The sequence below is a fragment of the Heptranchias perlo genome, chromosome 18 (assembly GCF_035084215.1).
Source record: "Heptranchias perlo isolate sHepPer1 chromosome 18, sHepPer1.hap1, whole genome shotgun sequence".
Taxonomy (NCBI): domain Eukaryota; kingdom Metazoa; phylum Chordata; class Chondrichthyes; order Hexanchiformes; family Hexanchidae; genus Heptranchias; species Heptranchias perlo.
The window spans coordinates 37,669,552-37,687,204 of record NC_090342.1 but is presented as its reverse complement, the minus strand read 5'-3'; the positions used below and the strand labels follow the sequence as shown (position 1 = coordinate 37,687,204).

Here is a 17,653-nt window from a genome sequence, read left to right as displayed (position 1 = left end):
ATTAAAGGTCATTGACCTGAAACGTTAACTCTGATTCTTTCTCCACAGATGCTGCCTGACTTGCTGAGTATTTCCAGCATTTTATGTTTTTATTCGGCATGGGAGTACCTGACTTTGTTCGTAAAGACACAGGCAGTTACATTTTAAATTAGTTATAATTTCAAGTGTGGAGGTTGGTCAGTTTTGTGTAGGGAGTTGAGCTTCAAGGTGATAAAGGTACAAACTAACTAAAGGAGAGATGTAGATGGAAGCTGAGAATGTTGAGGTGGAAGAAAGTGGTCTTGTTTGCAGAATGGATGTGCAGAAAGAAGCACAGCTTTAGGTTGAACAAAAAAGATTTTGCATGTTGTGATTTGATAAGCTGTTGGTTGACATGAAATATGTACTGAATATATCCAGTTATACTGAGGTAATGTATTGATAATCTCAGCCCACCATGTGCTCTAACTTTTTTGAAATTTGATGTCAAAGCAAGTTATATATAAAAAAGGTGGTACCTAATAAATCTTTCTGAAGCTATTAGAAAGGTTAAAGTAATGCCAACATTTAGACATTAATCTGTAGAATATATCATTGGATCTTTGTGTATCTGCCAATAATATTGACTTCTAGATTAAATTGGAGGAAGTAGATTGGGAAGCAATGGTCCACTGGAAGCATATAGGTGACTTCGTGAGCCACGCGGTGATGAGGCAGAATGAGGTGAGAACTTGCAGAATAGTGGGTTCGTGATGTAAATTGGTGCAGGGCCCACATGATTTGGAGTTAAGATGTTGAATAATAAATTTGTTCTACATTTTTGGCATCCCCTCCACCACCAGCAAAGAAGCAGCAGCCAGTATGTTTGACAGGAAAGAGAAAGAAAAATCTCACACGGCAATGTTCTTTTGAGAGAATTTTACAAAGGGAGCATCCCAGCTCTGAGTTATGACCTACCTGGTACACATACACAACGGCTTTTTTTCTCCACTGGTTAAACATTCTGCCATGGTTCTGCATTGGGTTTGTTGTGCAGTTTTCATCCTGTATAATACTGTTCCTCAGATTTCTCACAGCATCTGCAATTTTTGTTGTTTTTTCCACATTCCATATCTTCTCAATAGCGACACTCAATCATTGTTCTAAATTCTCAATGCTTTCTTTTGATAAGCTATAATAGTGCATACCATGGAACTTCAGGGGCCACATGTGAAGTTTAAATCGGTGTTCCCCAATAATTTGCATATGTCATCCATCAGTGTTCTGATTTAGGATTTATTAATCAGTGAGGCAGCAGTACTTTTTTTCAAAAACAAAAGCCCATTCAAAATTACCAGGGTCTCAAAATTCACAGAATAAATAAGAAATATAAGTGTAAATAGAACTGAGTTGCCTGGTCTTCGAGGCTGAATTGCCAGCGCTGCATTTGGACGCCCTTGATCTAGTGCATTAATGAATGTTGCTGGGCATGACTAGTGTCTCCCAGCTGAATATAGTGCCTTATGTTGACACCTGTATGGACTTGCCTATCTGCAGGACAGACACCAGCACTGTGGCAAATTATTAGCCAAGAAAAAACGTGATCGATGAACCATTTGTGGCGTGCCATTGGCAATGACTTGGGCTCATTCTGACTCAGTCCATCAGTTGTCAGTCAATGAATTCAGGACTGTTTGGATCACCTCCCAAGCCGAAGAAAGACAAGTTGATGATGGCAAAGACTTTCAAGTTGACAACAAATGTTTCCACTCTTGTAAATTTGGTACTGATACACTGACCTGCTTCTGCTCACCCAATCATGATGTGCCACTTGTGGCTATGATTTTAGCCCAGAGATAACTTGGAATTCTTCAATCAGATTTTAACCAGTGCTGGACTGAGATCTGTACTAGTGCTACTTGGTGTTGATGTATGCATTCCAGTCACTTGTCTGTCAGTGCAAGCCTGGTTGGGCTTCTGGGGTCTGCACTGATGGGTGATATCCTGTAGAGGATACAAATGCTTTCTGTGCACCTGTACCCCCTCAGCAGCAAAAGCTGACGGATTGAGGGTTTAACTGCATCAACTTCTTGATTATACACGCTGTTACTCGTTTGCCCTTCTCAATTAATTTGACCTGTTGTAAGACCTGCCTGGTGATTCCTGTGATTTTGGGAGATGAACTAGACAGTATGGATGAATCTGGCAAACTCTGCAATGCATTAAACTCGAGTGGCCAAACATTTATAGAATCACTGAATTTTGTAGCTCAGGAGGCTATTTGGTCCGTTGTGCCTGCTAGCTCTCTGAAAGAGCTATCCACTTAGTCCCATTTGCCTGCCTTTTTCTCCATATCTTTTAAAATTTTTCTTTTACAAATATTTATCCACTTTTAAAAAATATTCATTTTTTTAAAAAGAAAAATTCTCCTGACCCCCCCTCCTTTCATTCTTTGGACGGTCTTAAATTTATGCTTTCTGGTTTCTGACTCACCGATCAGTGGTAATAGGTTTTCCCTTTTTACCTAATCAAAACCTGTCACAATTTTTGAATACCTCTATCAGACCTCATAACCTTCCCTGATCTAATGAAAAGAACTGTAGTTTTTTTAGCCTCGCCTCATAACTATAGCCTCTCATCCCTGGTATCATAGTGAATCTAGACACAATATTTTAACTGGCCTAACTGAAGATTTAGCATCACCTCTTTGGTTTGTACTCTGTCCCTATTAGTAAACCTAGGATTCTTTTCTTTTCATAGTTTTATCAACTTGTCTTCCCAGTTTTAATCAATGTATCTGGATTGCGCTTTCTCTGCTTGATTCCTTTTAAAGTGTATATGTCCCTACTTTATTCTTCCTCCCAAAATGTATCGCTTAACATTTTAACGCATTCAATTTCATCTGACATTTATCTGCATGATACTAACCTGTCTAAGGCCTTCTGAAGTCAAGTGCTGTCTTTTCTGCAGTTATCCATGCTCCTCAGTTTGTGTCATCTGCAAATGTTGATATTGTGCCTTCTATAGTGAAGTCCTGATCGTTTTGATGTGCAATGGCTCTGATACTGACATGTGGAGAGCACCACTGTTTGCATCTCTCCAGTCTGAAAATCATCCATTCACCACAATTCTGTTCTTTGTCCTTTAACCGACTTTCTATACATAATTGGCATTACTGTATACCTTAATCTAATCAAACCTCTTATGTGGCACCTCTAACAGTGTTTTGAACACCAATTGCATTTCCTTTATCAATACAGTCTGTTATTTTCTCAGAACTCTTACCAAATTTGTCAGATGTAACATGCCTTTCACAAACCCATGTTGGGTATCCTTAACTGAGGTGTTAGATTGGCAACCTTCAGGCCTTTTGCATATCCAAGAATGTATGAAATGTGGTCAGCATCTCTGCTATTTTCTCTGACTTCCTTCAGCAATCTTGGACATCTTTAGGGTCTGGTGCATTTTCCACTGATTCCACCAATTTTTTCAGGGCTACTTTCTTATTTATAGTTATATAATTGCCCCACCTCCTCCCCTTCCACTTTTTCATTTCTACTACCATACTCTACTGTGAAAACTGAAGCAAAGTACTCATTTATTATTTCTGCCATTCCTCCATCCTCTATTAAAAATTACTCTCTTCACTTTTAATCAGCTGTGCTCTTTAGCTATTGCTTTGTGTTCATAAAATCCTTTACGTTTTTACCTACCAGTCTATCTTCATACCCTCTCCACGTTTCTAATTTATTTTTGTTTCCCCTCTATTTTCTATATTCCATGTGATTTTCTTTTGTATTAGCCCTAGATTTGTCATATGGCTCTCTTTTTAAATCTCATTTTGATGTCTGTACCTGTCCAAAGAACTCTAGCTCTTGCTGCATTTTTTTGGTGGAAATATGTCTACTCTATGCCCTTATTTCTTGTTTGAACATTTCATGTCATTTGTGCATTTTTATATCTGCTGATTTTTCTTTCCAATTTGTCTGGGCTAATTCTCTTTTTTTATATAATTGAAAATGGCTTTTTCCATTCAAATAACTTTAACTTCGACTATTCCCTCTCCTTTCCAATTTTATTAAACCTACTTGTTATGGTCATTGTTTCCTGAATGTTCCCCCACCCTTATTATCTATTTGCCCCTTTTCATTTCCTAGAACGAGATCCAGCACTGCTCTCCTTGTTAGACTAAAAACATACTGATTAGAAAGCAGTCTTGGACACGTCGTCGAAACTCCTCCCCTTCTTTGCCACATGCATTACTTTTACCGCAGTCTATCTTTAGATAATTAAAGCTACCCATTAAATCTAACGGCTTTGGGTGTTTGTGCTCTGAGAATGGAGTGCTTTCTTTGAATTTTACTCTATCCTCCTTCCTTGGCCATTGTGTGATTTATCCTTCTCTCCTCCCTTTGACTCTGGCTAGGGTAAACAAAACCTGATCAAGTGTCATCTGAATTTTCAGTACAGCTTAAGCTGTTGATTGGAGCAGAATTTATATCAGTGGTCTTTCCAAAATGCCAAGTATCTGCAACAACACATGTCCTCTGCATTATGGAAAGACCACTGATATAAATTCTGTCTTGTTAAAAGATCTTAAGGTTATCAGATGTTTCACTGGGATTGGTGCAGCTCTGGATTGCCTTTCTTCTCTGATCTGCAGGGCAGTCCAACTTCAAGCTGTGGCTAAAGCCTGTTATGACTCTTTCTGCTTCATGCAACCGTAGACTTATTTGGTTGATGTAGATGTGGGATGTGGCCTTTTGCATTCATTGGTGTTTGAGGATCCTTGCAGGACCTGCAGTCGACACTTCTGGAACTAGCCTCTGATAGCAAGCACTAGACACAATTTGAGGTGCTGCTTGACAGCGACAAGTGCCATCAACAATTCTAGAAATGGGTCCAAGGGGTACAGCTATGTAATGTGGGCAAGCTACAGGAGCAACAGCAGTAACTTTTTTGCGACTCAGGCTGGGGTACTAGAGTCCATGATGCTTTTTTTCCAGGAGCTGGTCTGCAGATGCCAGCTTTGGCCTAACACCATCTAAGACTTTCTTCCCAGCCTACTACTAACTGAGAGTATAGATTGTATCTTGTAGAACTTCGGCTTAGTGCATTTACTGCGCCTGTGGTTCTACGGTTTTAGGTAAATCAGCTACTAAGCAACTTTAGTCAAGTGGCTAGTTGAATACATTTTGCTTTACCACAATAAGGCAAGAAGCCATCACTGCCATTTCTTGGGTGTCTGATACAGGTCTTGCTTGATAAAAGGTCCTCCCACCTTTTAGCCCTTGTACTTGGGCTAATTGTAGCCCAAGTACAAGGGAATGCCAGAATGAATAAGACATTATCAACCATGTATAGTTGATTTCAGTCTTCAAATGGTGCACCAGCCTCCATACACCACATTCCTTTCTTTTGATCCCGTCAGATCTTTGCAGGATTTGAATTTGATGGCTTTGTTGCAGTATCAATTTTGAATTTAAAAACAAGCTCCCATTTCCTGTCATGTAGAATGTCCCTCTTACGTGGAAAATCTGAAGTTTGGATGTTCCTTTGTGACATTCTCTTGAAGGGAGATTGATTATTTTACTTTTCCCTTGCATGAGCATACTATGTGCTGGCCAACTCCAACAGTGTGTGGAGGATACCATACCGTTCAGAGTGAAGACCTTACAAAGTGGGTACTGTTTCTTTGATTTTTTTCACATATATTCTCTTGTCTTGCATTATTCTTTGAAGCAACTATGGATAAATTATTTTTTTTCTGTTGACAAAACTAATAAAATAAGATTTTAAGTTAAAATTCTAGAAAAAGCAACAAGATTGATAATGAGGTACTGTTGACAACGGGGGAACAGCTGCATGTCATTTTCACAACAGTGATGTCTTTTACACTGTGTTCTGATGTGAGTTGCTTTGTCAAATTAACATTGAAGCAAAAATGTTTGACAAACCATTCTTTCTGTTGAGATGGTGCTTTCTAAGAAATACTATTGCTGTCTTATCTGGACATAGTGGGGGGAATTGATTTGTATTATTGAAAAACCCTTCTCTTCTATCCATTGATTCATTAAAAGTACAGAAGATTTGATGTTTGGAATATATCAAGAGGAAATACCACACACCGGCTATATGATTTTTTTCTGTGGATAAACTAATCTTGTAACTGTTATGGGATGAGATGATTTTGAAGGATTAGGTTAGTAAGGTACACATCAATTCATAAGCACTCTTAGTGGCACAGATTATTTTAAAAGGAATGTTTTTCCAGACACTAATTCCGTCTGCATCGTCCGTACAATGGCTATCAAATTTAAATAGAAATGATTGGATAAATGGAGTAAAAGGCTTTGGCTGTAGTGATATTTCTTTGGGTTTTTATATTCTAATTTTCCTTCTTACATGCTTTTGTCTGATTTAACAATAACTTGCATTTATAGATTGCCTTCAACCTAGGAAATGTCCCAATACAAAATATAACACAATATTTCTCTCACCCTTTGACTGTTGGCATGTCCAAGGAAATGCTTGTTGCCTTATGCCAACTGCTTTTGCCAATTTTAAGCTCATGCACCATGGTATGGAAAGTAATCTGTTGGTCATGAAGCTACTCGGGAATAGGCTTATTACTGAAATATCTCAATACCAAAACACACAGTAATCTGAAATTAAACATTTTAGTTTTGCTTTTATGCCATTTTCCTCATTCTCTCATTTTGTTTTAGCTTATATTTTTATTTTGCAAACTGACTTTTGAAATTGAAAGCAATTCAATTTTTCCCTTCAACGTCCTGCTCTCAATCATTTTGAAGCTGACACCAATTTTGAAAAAGTTGTAATTTGGCTGAAAATCGACCTTTGGAGGTACCCATTAACCAATCACGTGACAAAAGTTCCACTTGGACCAAGTCAGTTGTTACTGTGTACAAATGGGAAGGAGCTAACAACCATTGTGTGTACTTGTTGGCAGCCCCCAGTAGGCCATGATGGCTCATTAAATAAATTTGTGGCTGGCACACTAAGGGTTGATACAGTAACTTTAATGTCTTCAAACCATGTTTAGCAATACTATCCTTGTGTTTACTAATTAGTATTACTATTTTTAATTTTTTAAGTTTTCCTTGCCTATTCCCCAGACGAAAGGACAGAAAAGCAGCTTGCTTTGCTTGCAGTCTTTTTGCAAATGCCACTGTGCATATCTTCTCACCCAATCAAGATAATCACTGCAGGTTTAATTGATCTGAATTATTTCATGATTGGGGAACCAGAAGAAATGTTGGAAGAATTCTCTATAGTTATGGCATACATGTGATATTGTTCCCAGTTTTTTTTATTTGTACCAATATTTTTGCACTATTTTCACTAAATGTTCTCTTGCACAATCATTGCACATTTTTCAGAAAGAAATGATTATTTTTTTCCCCCTCCTTTCCTGAAGGCTGAGTTATGCTTCCACAGGCAATAATAACCCTCCAGTATCTCATCCAAATAGTTGTTATTCATGACAGAGTTCAGACAGCAAGCGTCAATAACCCAATTGATGAAGAGCATCACAGCTGAGACTGATCCTGATGTGCACATATGCACTTTCTAGCAGTGGGAAATAAAAAGGAAAAAAAAGCAAATGCTGGAAATCTGAATTAAAAAAACAAAAATGCTGGAAATACACAGGTCAGTTAGCAAAGACAATATAATGGGTTCTCATGTTTACGGTGTGTGCCTTTCTTCAGAACTGATGACTATAAGATAAGTGGCCATTTTAGTAGGGTTGGAAAATGAGAAAGAAGAGGGCAGACAATTGACAGATACATCAAGCATAGAGAGGAAGTTAGTGGGTTGCACGACCTAGTGACTGCTTAATGTTAGATGATGTAAAAGATAATCAGTGAGGTGATGGCGAGACATAAAAGAACAGAAGAATATGAAAATAATTGAGAGCGAGAAGACGTGGAAGAATCCCACAAAAGGTGGGAAAATAAATAAAAACAAGTTGCATATGCAGCACATCTGAAATTAAAGCAAAAATTACTGGCAAAACACAGGTCTATTACTCCTGAGGAGGTAAAAACAGGCCATTGCTACGGGCTTAGAGCCACTGCTGTGTTCGGATGAAGGGTTCTAACCCAAATATCAAGCCGTTTCCCTATTTTTTTTTTCCCCTACCCACAACACTAGCTACCAACCCATATCACAAGCACCCCCTACTGTAAAGCAAATATAAAATAAAGTCTGAAGTTGCTAACGTCACCTTTTAGACTAGAGGGCTTCATAATGCTCTGCAGAATGATAAGATACTGTTCCTGAAGCTTGAGTTGAATTTTGTTGGAACAGTGCAAGAGTTCAAAAACTGAGATGCCATAGTGGGAATGGGAGGGGGGAATTAAAGTAACGAGCCACCAGCAGGTCCAATCGTGCTTGTGTATAGAATGCAGATGCAAGTGAAGTAATCACCAAATCTGTGTTTGGTCTCCCCAATGTAGAGGAGACTGCACTGTGAGCAGTGAAATATAGTATACTGTGCTGGATTAGAAGTAGTACATGGGAATTGCTGTCTCAAATGGAAGTGTGTTTGGGATGGTTGTCAGTGGTTTGGGAGGAGATAAATGGACAGATGAACCTGTGACTCTCCGATGTGTGTGGCTCAGCATTTTACTAGTTGGTGTATTTGCCCTCTGAGTCATTAGGAGAGTGTCAGGTCCATTCTTTCATACTGCCCCAGATCTTTCCACACTGGTCTTCTCATTAGAGCACTCTAATAAATCTAAGCATGTTTTTAAACACATAAGTGACCAAACTGTTTTAATTCTATCCCTACTCTTGTTCGCTTTCTTTTAATGGGATATGTTGCGCTGTTGTTCCTCACTAATTATCCTCAAGTATTATGATTGCACTTGTTAAGCAAAAATTGCAGGGATTTGACCCCTTTTGTGTTGTACTGGTTGATGAACTGTAACATTGCACATGGGGAGTCAGGACCTGTACTGGTTTAGGAAGTCTCATTGTGACAGTCCTTAATGTGATTAATCACTACTTAAATCGTATGACAAAACCTCTGACTGATAGTGACAAATCAGTAACAAAATAAGTTGTAGAACTTTTATTGTAAGATGTGTTGGTGTTTTTGTTCACACAGCGTAGTCATGGAATAAAAACATTTCAGACGAACAGACATGTACCTCCACTCGCTTAAAAGCAATGATAGTTACTGACTGTTAGTGTTCTACAGAAATGTCAGTCAGCCTACCTCGCACCAGAATAGGCATATCACATTAATACACTTAAATTTTCACTACTCTATTGATACTATAAAACCCTAGTGAGGCCTGTACTTATGCAGTATTAGATGCAGATTTGGGCTCCACAGTATAGGAAGGATGTTGAGGCAATAGAGGGGGTACTGCACAAATTCACTAGGATGCTGCCCTGTTTGAGGAAATACAAATTCGAAGAAAGATTTGAAAAATTGGGGCTGTTTTCTTTAGGGGTCATTAAAATTATGAAGGGATGGGGCAACAGTATATGGAAACAGACTGTTTCCAGTGATACGGGTATGTAGAACAAAGGAGCACAGATGCAAGATTAAATACAAGAAACTTGGGACATAGAGCAGGAGAAACTTTTTTGCACAGAGGGTTATGAAGCTGTTGAATGCTGTCTTGGAGTTAATGGTTAAATCAAAGACCATGTCGATATTTTAAGATAGGTAGTTAAAGGAAAGGGATGAGAGACATAGGGCCCGATTTTACCAGGGGTGCGGGTTCCCGGCGGGTAGGCCAGCGGGCGCGTTGAAAACGCACCCGGTGAAATTAGTGGGTTGCCTGCGCGATCGTAGCAGGCAACACACTAATTGGATTCACTTACCTGCTCCTCCGGGTTCCCCAATGCTGATCTGCGCGTCGGGCGGGCTGCGCATGCGCAGTAAGATCTGTCAGCTGGAGGCGCTCTATTTAAAAGGGGCAGTCCTCCACTGACATGCTGCCACAAACAGAAAAAATTACAGCATGGAGCAGGCCAGGGGGAAGGCTGCTCCCAGTTTAATGATGCCTCACCCCAGGTATCATTAGATGGGGTGAGGAGGAGGGGGAGGACAGAGATCTCCCCCCCCCCCCCCCCCCCCCCCCCCCCCCCGGCGGCCGGGAGGAAGCGGCCTGCCTCTGCCACCAAGAAGGCCTGGCTCGAGGTGGCAGAGGGGGTCAGCTGCGCCACCAACGTATCGCCCACCTGCACACAGTGCAGGAGGCGCTCCAATGACCTCAGTAGGTCAGCCACAGTGAGAACACGTAGTCTTTCCCCTACACTCCGCCTGCCACAACACTGCCCCCACCCCACATTTCCTTCGGCACTGTCACATGACCCCTCATACCCACTCAAACCTCATCCTCATCTTACCTGCAGTACTCACCCCGCCACTACCACGCAACCCAATCCTCATACAATCTCATGGCTCTATCCCATACTCACCCTCTCGTGCATCTCTCTCACGGCCAGCCTCACTCAACCTGCCACCACCTGTGCTGCAGCCACAGGGCATGCATCACATATGTGCAGTAGGCAGCGTAAGGCAAACGTGTCGTGAGCATGAAGGGGATGCACAAGGGTGTTTGAGGGTTTGTCATAGTTCTTACTTCTATTGAATTAAAGAACAACTCACATCACACATTATATTGGCTCCACTGCTGCCATGTCTTCGTGAATCCTGTCCGGTTTGTGCAATAATGCCCGCTGCTGGGTATCCCTATGAGGACCCACCACTGATGCCACCCAGTGTGTCACTGCAGAGTGGGTGTAGGTGTATTTGCAGGGCTCTTCTGCACAGGCGACTGAGACACATCGGGGATGTCCCCGGTTCCAGCCTGGAAGGCTGTGGAGCAGAAGTTCGGGAGGGCAGTGGTGACTTTGACAGCGACAGGTAGGAAGATGGTGCACGGGCCAGCCAGGAGCAGCTCGGCATGAAAGAGGCTGCAGATGTCCACGGCTACATGTCGACTGACTCTGAGCCTCCATGTGCACTGCTGCTCAGAGAGGTCCAGGAGGCTGAGCCTTGGTCTGTGGAACGTGTGGCGAGGGTCGTGCCCTCTGCGACGCATCTCTCTCTGCGGTAGCCCTCCCTCCTGCTGTGCAGGTGGATGTGTCACAGCACTCTGTTGTGGAGCTCCACGTGTCAGAGGTGGACGGCGTGGATGGTGAGGCTGGTGATGCTCTTCGCCCTCCGAGGAGGTCATGCCTGCAGCTACAGCGGCCCCCATCCGCAAGATGTACATCTGAGGGGGTCCGCAAGGTAGGTACGTGTCTCCGGACCCCGGGGTAAGTGTGCAGGTTGGTGACTTCGACCGTCAGGAGGAGGGTGGTGGAGGCCAAACTTTGTCCCAAGTGACAGAGCGGCCTCCTGCAATGGCTGAGGGTCCCCCCCACCCACCCACCTGTCAAATGGACCTTTGCAGCTGCCACAGGCTGACGGCTGCAACACGTCCATTTCAACTGGGAGTGTTTCCCCCAGTGTGTGAAACAGTCCCATGTTTATCCAAAATCACACACAGTCCCTTAATCAGATCAGTTAATGACCTGAACAAGCAAAGTAAATACACTCAAGTGGCATCCCGCTGGCTTTAATTGCCTGCGGGATTCCCACCAGCGGGGGCTGCGCATGCACCCCCGCACGTCAGCGCGGAACCCGGAAGTGGGCGGGATCGAGGCGCGATCCGGTCCCGCACCTGGATTTTGGGATTTTCGGGGCCCCCCCACCGAGAACGCACCCGGTAGCGGGTGCTAAAATCGGGCCCATAGGGACTATAGGTATGGGCACAGAACGGGCATATGGGATTAGGACTACTGTTTATGTGGAGGATTAATACCAACACGAACTGGCTGACCAGCCTGTTGCGTTGTGATTTCTATGTAAATCAGAAAGTTAGCTTTCAATTCTGAAGTCTATAGAGAAAATTCTCTAGATACTCAGATGAAATAAAGTAAATGCTCATACTAAAATCAAACAATTGGAAATAGTAAAATTTCCAGAAGAACTTTAATGAAAACCAAATATCTGCCAATTATTAAATTTTTGGCCAATAGGCCAGTTGGCTGGACAAAGTTATTTTTACAAGGCCCCATGTGATCGGGTCCTCATTTAATTTTATGTTTATGGATTTTAAAAGTTTTGAGGAGGAATCAAGCAGCTGGTATACACATTAAACCAGGAAGATTTAATGAATTAGAATTAAACTCTAGCAACCATTTAATTATTTAACTGTAGCTAACAGCTTGGGCAGCCTCACAGACATTTTTTTCCTTGTTTCCTACAATTTTCAGCAATTGTTTCTATTTAAGGAGGTCAACTTTTTCAGAAAAAAGAATAGGAGGTGTTTGAAAAATACCTGGTACTTGGAAGCCCCTGACTTTGTGCTCTGCTCACTTTAGAGGGGAAATGGATTTTGGAGTTGCATTTGGGAGGAGAATTATCCTGTTCGAGCTCAGGAATAAAATAACACCACAGCATCATGTAGGTTGGAGACACAGGTCGAAGGACTCGATCACAGCCAAAGCCAATAAATAGTAATTTCAACTAAACAGGAAAATTTAACTGGGATGGGAGAGAATGTTAAAGGAAGTTGTTCTTGGAGGAAATGCAGCACTTTTAACACATTACTAGCTTTCTCATGGCATCAGATTTTATGAAAACTGGTGTTTTGCCAAGTATTAGGAGTGCTGATTTCTTAGTGTGGGAGGGGGAAGGATCAGGGAGCACTAAGAATGGGGTCTGGAGTCCATTGGGGAAGTGGTGCTTTGAGGTGAGGTCCTGGGGTTCAGGAGCACTGCAGAGATGAGTGGTGGGAGCATTGGGGCAGTTTTTGCAGCATTGGTGAAGGAGGGTCCTGGGGCTTAGGACCATTTGGGGTACTCCTGGGATCAGAGAGCAGTGTGGGAGGGAGGTTCTGGAGCCTTGGTCTGAAAGGGGAGGATTGCCCAGGGAAGTGGGTCCTGAACTGCTTTTGGACCAAATGAAGAATATACTTGCGTTAGAGGCGGTGCAACAAAGGTTCACTGGATTGATTCCTGGGATGAGAGGGTTGTCCCATGAGGGATTGAGTAGAATGGGTCGATGCTGTCTGGAAATAGGAAGAATGCGAGGTAATCTCATTGAAACATAGAAGATTCTGAGGTGGCTTGACGGGATAGATGCTGAGAGGCTGTTTCCCTTGTCTAGAGAGCCTAGAACTAGGGGGCATAGTCTCAGGATAAGGGTCGGCCATTTAGGACTGAGATGAGGAAGAATTTGTGAATGATCGGAATTCTCTACCCCAGAGGGCTGTGGATGTTCAGTCGTTGAGTATATTCAAGGCTGGGATCAATAGATTTTCAGACTCTAAGGGAATAAAGGGATCTGGGGATCGGGTGGGAAAGTGGAGTTGAGGTCGAAGATCAGCCATAATATTGAATGGCAGAGCAGGCTTGAGGGGCTGTATAGCCTACTCCTGCTTCTATTTATGATGTTCATATATTCTTATGACTCTTAGCTTCATCCTAGTCAGCATCCTCCCCTGACCCATCCACTGCCTTTTTTGGTGTCAGGCACTTGTCCACTTCTTCATTGTCAGCTGGTTCCTGCCTAGAAGCATTTGGTGTACTATTAGTGTGTTTGCTGATTTAGTTTTGAATATTGCTGTGGTTTTGGAATTTCTGACTGTCACCGAGGTATGGGAATAACTTGATCTGCTATGTTCAAAATACTACTGTTGTGTATGGAAAGCCAAGTTTAACTCAACACAGAAGGACTCGGACATATAGATTAGAATTCAGATGGGGTGTCTGAACCAACGTGCTTCAGACAATGAAAGTTAGTTTGGGTGTTTGGGTAATCATTCACGCCTGTTCTGATTGAGATTCATTTTACCTCAGCAGGTGTAGTTGCCAGGGTAGTCTGGGAAGTTTGAGCTTCCTGGAGTCAGAATTATCAAAGGATAGAAAAACCCATGTTTTGGTTCAGTCAGCTATAAGGCAGGATCTGGCCTGAGCTGGGATTAAGCTTAAGCAGGTCAGTTTTCCCATTTAGAAATTATATTCTCTGTTAATCGAAAAGGAAATGAAACAAAGTGAATATTCCATCCACCATTTGGGATGGTGCAGCAAGTTTTGGTTTTGTGTTAGGGAAGCACTTAAGGAGAAGTTTATAGTCCGCAATTGCTACTTATCTTCAGTCGCGCCTATTTTGCAAAATAAACCAGCTTTTTGATTTGTCACCGACCTTGTCTTATCAGAGTGTTCATTAGTTTTGCCTGTTGACAGATTGGAGAAATGCATGTGCACGTTTATGGTTTCCAGTTCGTATGATGAGGGGGATGCATTATTACATCATCCTGGGTTATATTATCATATAGGCAAATAGTGGGCAGTGCGAGTTAACGCTACGATGTAATAGGGGTGAGGTCTGCTTTCAGAGGTAGCCTGTGCTACTAAACCCATGAGAATATCTACGGCTGACTGGAGACTTGTAACAAATACATAATTTCCATGAACAAAAAAAAATCTCATCACTCAAAGGTTCATAGTTTATGTCCCAAAAATTCTTTGCTGTCATAAAATTTTTTGAGTTTTGAGCCGTAATGAAGAGGCGAGGAGCTTGCTCTGATTGACTTGAACTGCGATCATTTAGGAGACAACAAACACTTCAAATTCATTTAGCTGGGTTTAAATCATTTGGAAAAACAAACGGAAATCCTCTTCAAGTTTCCATGGAGAAAAATAAATTTATTCTCAATAAACAATCTCCCTTTTGTGTTGTCAACAAAAGAGACCACAGGTGTTTTCCGAGGAAAACATTTAGCAGCTCGTAGTTGAACAGGAGTAATTGTTAATATTTTAAATATGAAGCTTGCCTGAAATAAAGCTTTGAGAATTCAATCTCATTTTGTCTCACAATTAAAGCCTTGGTTTTTGAGACTGGCTGTAGCCTTGAAACAAAAACTTGAATAATATTTAAAAAAAACCCACAAAAGACAATTCAATTGGTACATTTAATTGCTGTTGTGAAATGTCAATTTTTGATATTTTAAAAACTTTATTTTGGACACAGTTCAGTAACTGAAAATAAATGATTTTTTTCAAATAAAGTTTTGAGATTTAACCTTTTGGTTTAACCTTTTCCTCTTAGCAGGCTCCTGACTGGTCATTGTAAGGTTGGTTAATTTCAAAAGCCTTTAGCAGTTTTTCACTGGCTATTTTCTTGCTGCTTTCCTTGCTTTAGATTGGTGCATTCCATACCTCCTCTTTGAGGCAAACAGCAAAATATGATGAGGCCAGTGTTGCAGAAAGTAAATGTGACAAACAGGAAGTGCATGCTTGCTGCAAACCTTTCAATACATTACAGCAGATCTCCTGTGGAGTTACTCATGTTAAGTCGTAGGATGAGTTGTTTGGTGTCGGTGATTATGTAAATAACCCCACTTTAGTGGATTACATTGCACCTCCTGCAGCAACGTGTGAGGGTTAGTAGATTGGGGGGGGAGGCGGGGGGAGCGGATTTTTAATGGGTCATGAGTTGATTTCCTGTGGCATTGCATGAAGGGAAATCGAGACCAAGTGCAGTCTTCAAGTGAAAAGGGATGAGCATGCAGGGCATAATTGACATAATTCAGCTTGCTTGTTAGTCATACATTCTGTCCTATTTCCTTTATAAACGCCTATGTCTACATTTATAATGGAAAGCACATATGTAATTGTTGTAATTACATCTCTTACCAGAGGAGGTGACAAAGGAATTTATAATGGAAAAAATTGGCAGGAAGTGCATGCAGATCTAAAACATGAGGCTCTCATGGTCTTGTTACTGCTATTGTGTTGACTTCACATAGCCAGTAGCACAGCGAAGACTCTCTGAAGGAGCCTAAAACCTTTTGTATTTTTGTGCTTAACTTGTAGATTTCTCCTTGTAAATGTGTAAATAATTTTTAGGAGCATACGTGTTCCTAGGAGTGTGAACTGAGGAGTTCATGCAAAGTATTCAATAGTACAAACACTTGGAAAATATTTATAGTAACAGTAAATGGATAGTTCTGCACTACTTCAAGTATGAAGTGTGCATGGAAAGCCATACTGGATGGGTAAACAAATAATTGCCATGTTATGATGAGGATGTGTGGGTACAGATTAAATAATAGTACACAAAAAAACTGAACACTTAATAAAACATGCTTTGATAGAAACAAAGGCAGTGTCCTAGGCCCAACCATCTTCAGCTGCTTCATCAATGACCTTCCCTCCATCATAAGGTCAGAAATGGGGATGTTCGCTGATGACTGCACAGTGTTCAGTTCCATTCGCAACCCCTCAAATAATGAAGCAGTCCGAGCCCGCATGCAGCAAGACCTGGACAACATCCAGGCTTGGGCTCATAAGTGGCAAGTAACATTCGCGCCAGATAAGTGCCAGGCAATGACCATCTCCAACAAGAAAGAGTCTAACCACCTCCCCTTGACATTCAACGGCATTACCATCGCTGAATCCCCCACCATCAACATCCTGGGGGTCACCATTGACCAGAAACTTAACTGGACCAGCCACATACATACTGTGGCTACGAGAGCAGGTCAGAGGCTGGGTATTCTGCGGCGAGTGACTCAACTCCTGACTCCCCAAAGCCTTTCCACCATCTACAAGGCACAAGTCAGGAGTGTGATGGAATACTCTCCACTTGCTTGGATGAGTGCAGCTCCAACAACACTCAAGAAGCTCGATACCATCCAAGATAAAGCAGCTCGCTTGATTGGCACCCCATCCACCACCCTAAACATTCACTCCCTTCACCACCAGCGCACTGTGGCTGCAGTGTGTACCATCCACAGGATGCACTGCAGCCACTCGCCAAGGCTTCTTCGACAGCACCTGCCAAACCCGCGACCTCTACCATCTAGAAGGACAAGAGCAGCAGGCACATGGGAACAACGCCACCTGCACGTTCCCCTCCAAGTCACACACCATCCCGACTTGGAAATATATCGCCGTTCCTTCATTGTCGCTGGGTCAAAATCCTGGAACTCCCTTCCTAACAGCACTGTGGGAGAACCGTCACCACACGGACTGCAGCGGTTCAAGAAGGCAGCTCACCACCACCTTCTCGAGGGCAATTAGGGATGGGCAATAAATGCTGGCCTCACCAGTGACGCCCACATCCCGTGAACGAATATTAAAAAAAAAATCCATGTAACTGGGGCTTAATTTATATTTTTTTAAAATGGCCATTTCAAGAATGAAGTCTTTGATTGTCCAAATTAATTTTTGCTTAGTAATACTGTGCTGTTCATGGCTAAGTTGTGAGGAAAGTTGGAACTAAATACTATGTTTTTAGGATTTGCTGATGACTATCAGTGCACAGTGCTGGAAAATAATGTATTGATGCTCTTTTCATTTCACAATAATGAAGTTTTCTTTCAATTGTGTGTGCAACATTCTCTAGCTGAGAGATTTAGCAGGCACCTGAGGACTCTGTTTTGCTGTTCTGTTAACTAAGATAAACTATTTGTAAAGGGTAACATTTTCTTGTTCCTCTCCTTGCATGATTATCTGGTCTCTGCTTGATGTCTCCGTGATGGTATCGCCAAAATCGAGCACTCACTTTCTGGGTGCTAACCGGCAAGAAACTGCATTCTTTTGCTCATTTTTCTTGGTAAGTTTTGAAAGCTGTGAAATTGTATGGATGTTG

At 41.9% G+C, this 17,653-nt stretch overlaps 1 protein-coding gene across 8 annotated transcripts in view; it reads left to right on the top strand.

The window, feature by feature from the left end:
• Positions 1-17,653, top strand: part of LOC137334765 (ELKS/Rab6-interacting/CAST family member 1-like) — a 1,087,823-nt gene that overhangs the window by 9,110 nt on the left and 1,061,060 nt on the right. The gene's annotated exons all lie outside the window — the stretch shown is intronic.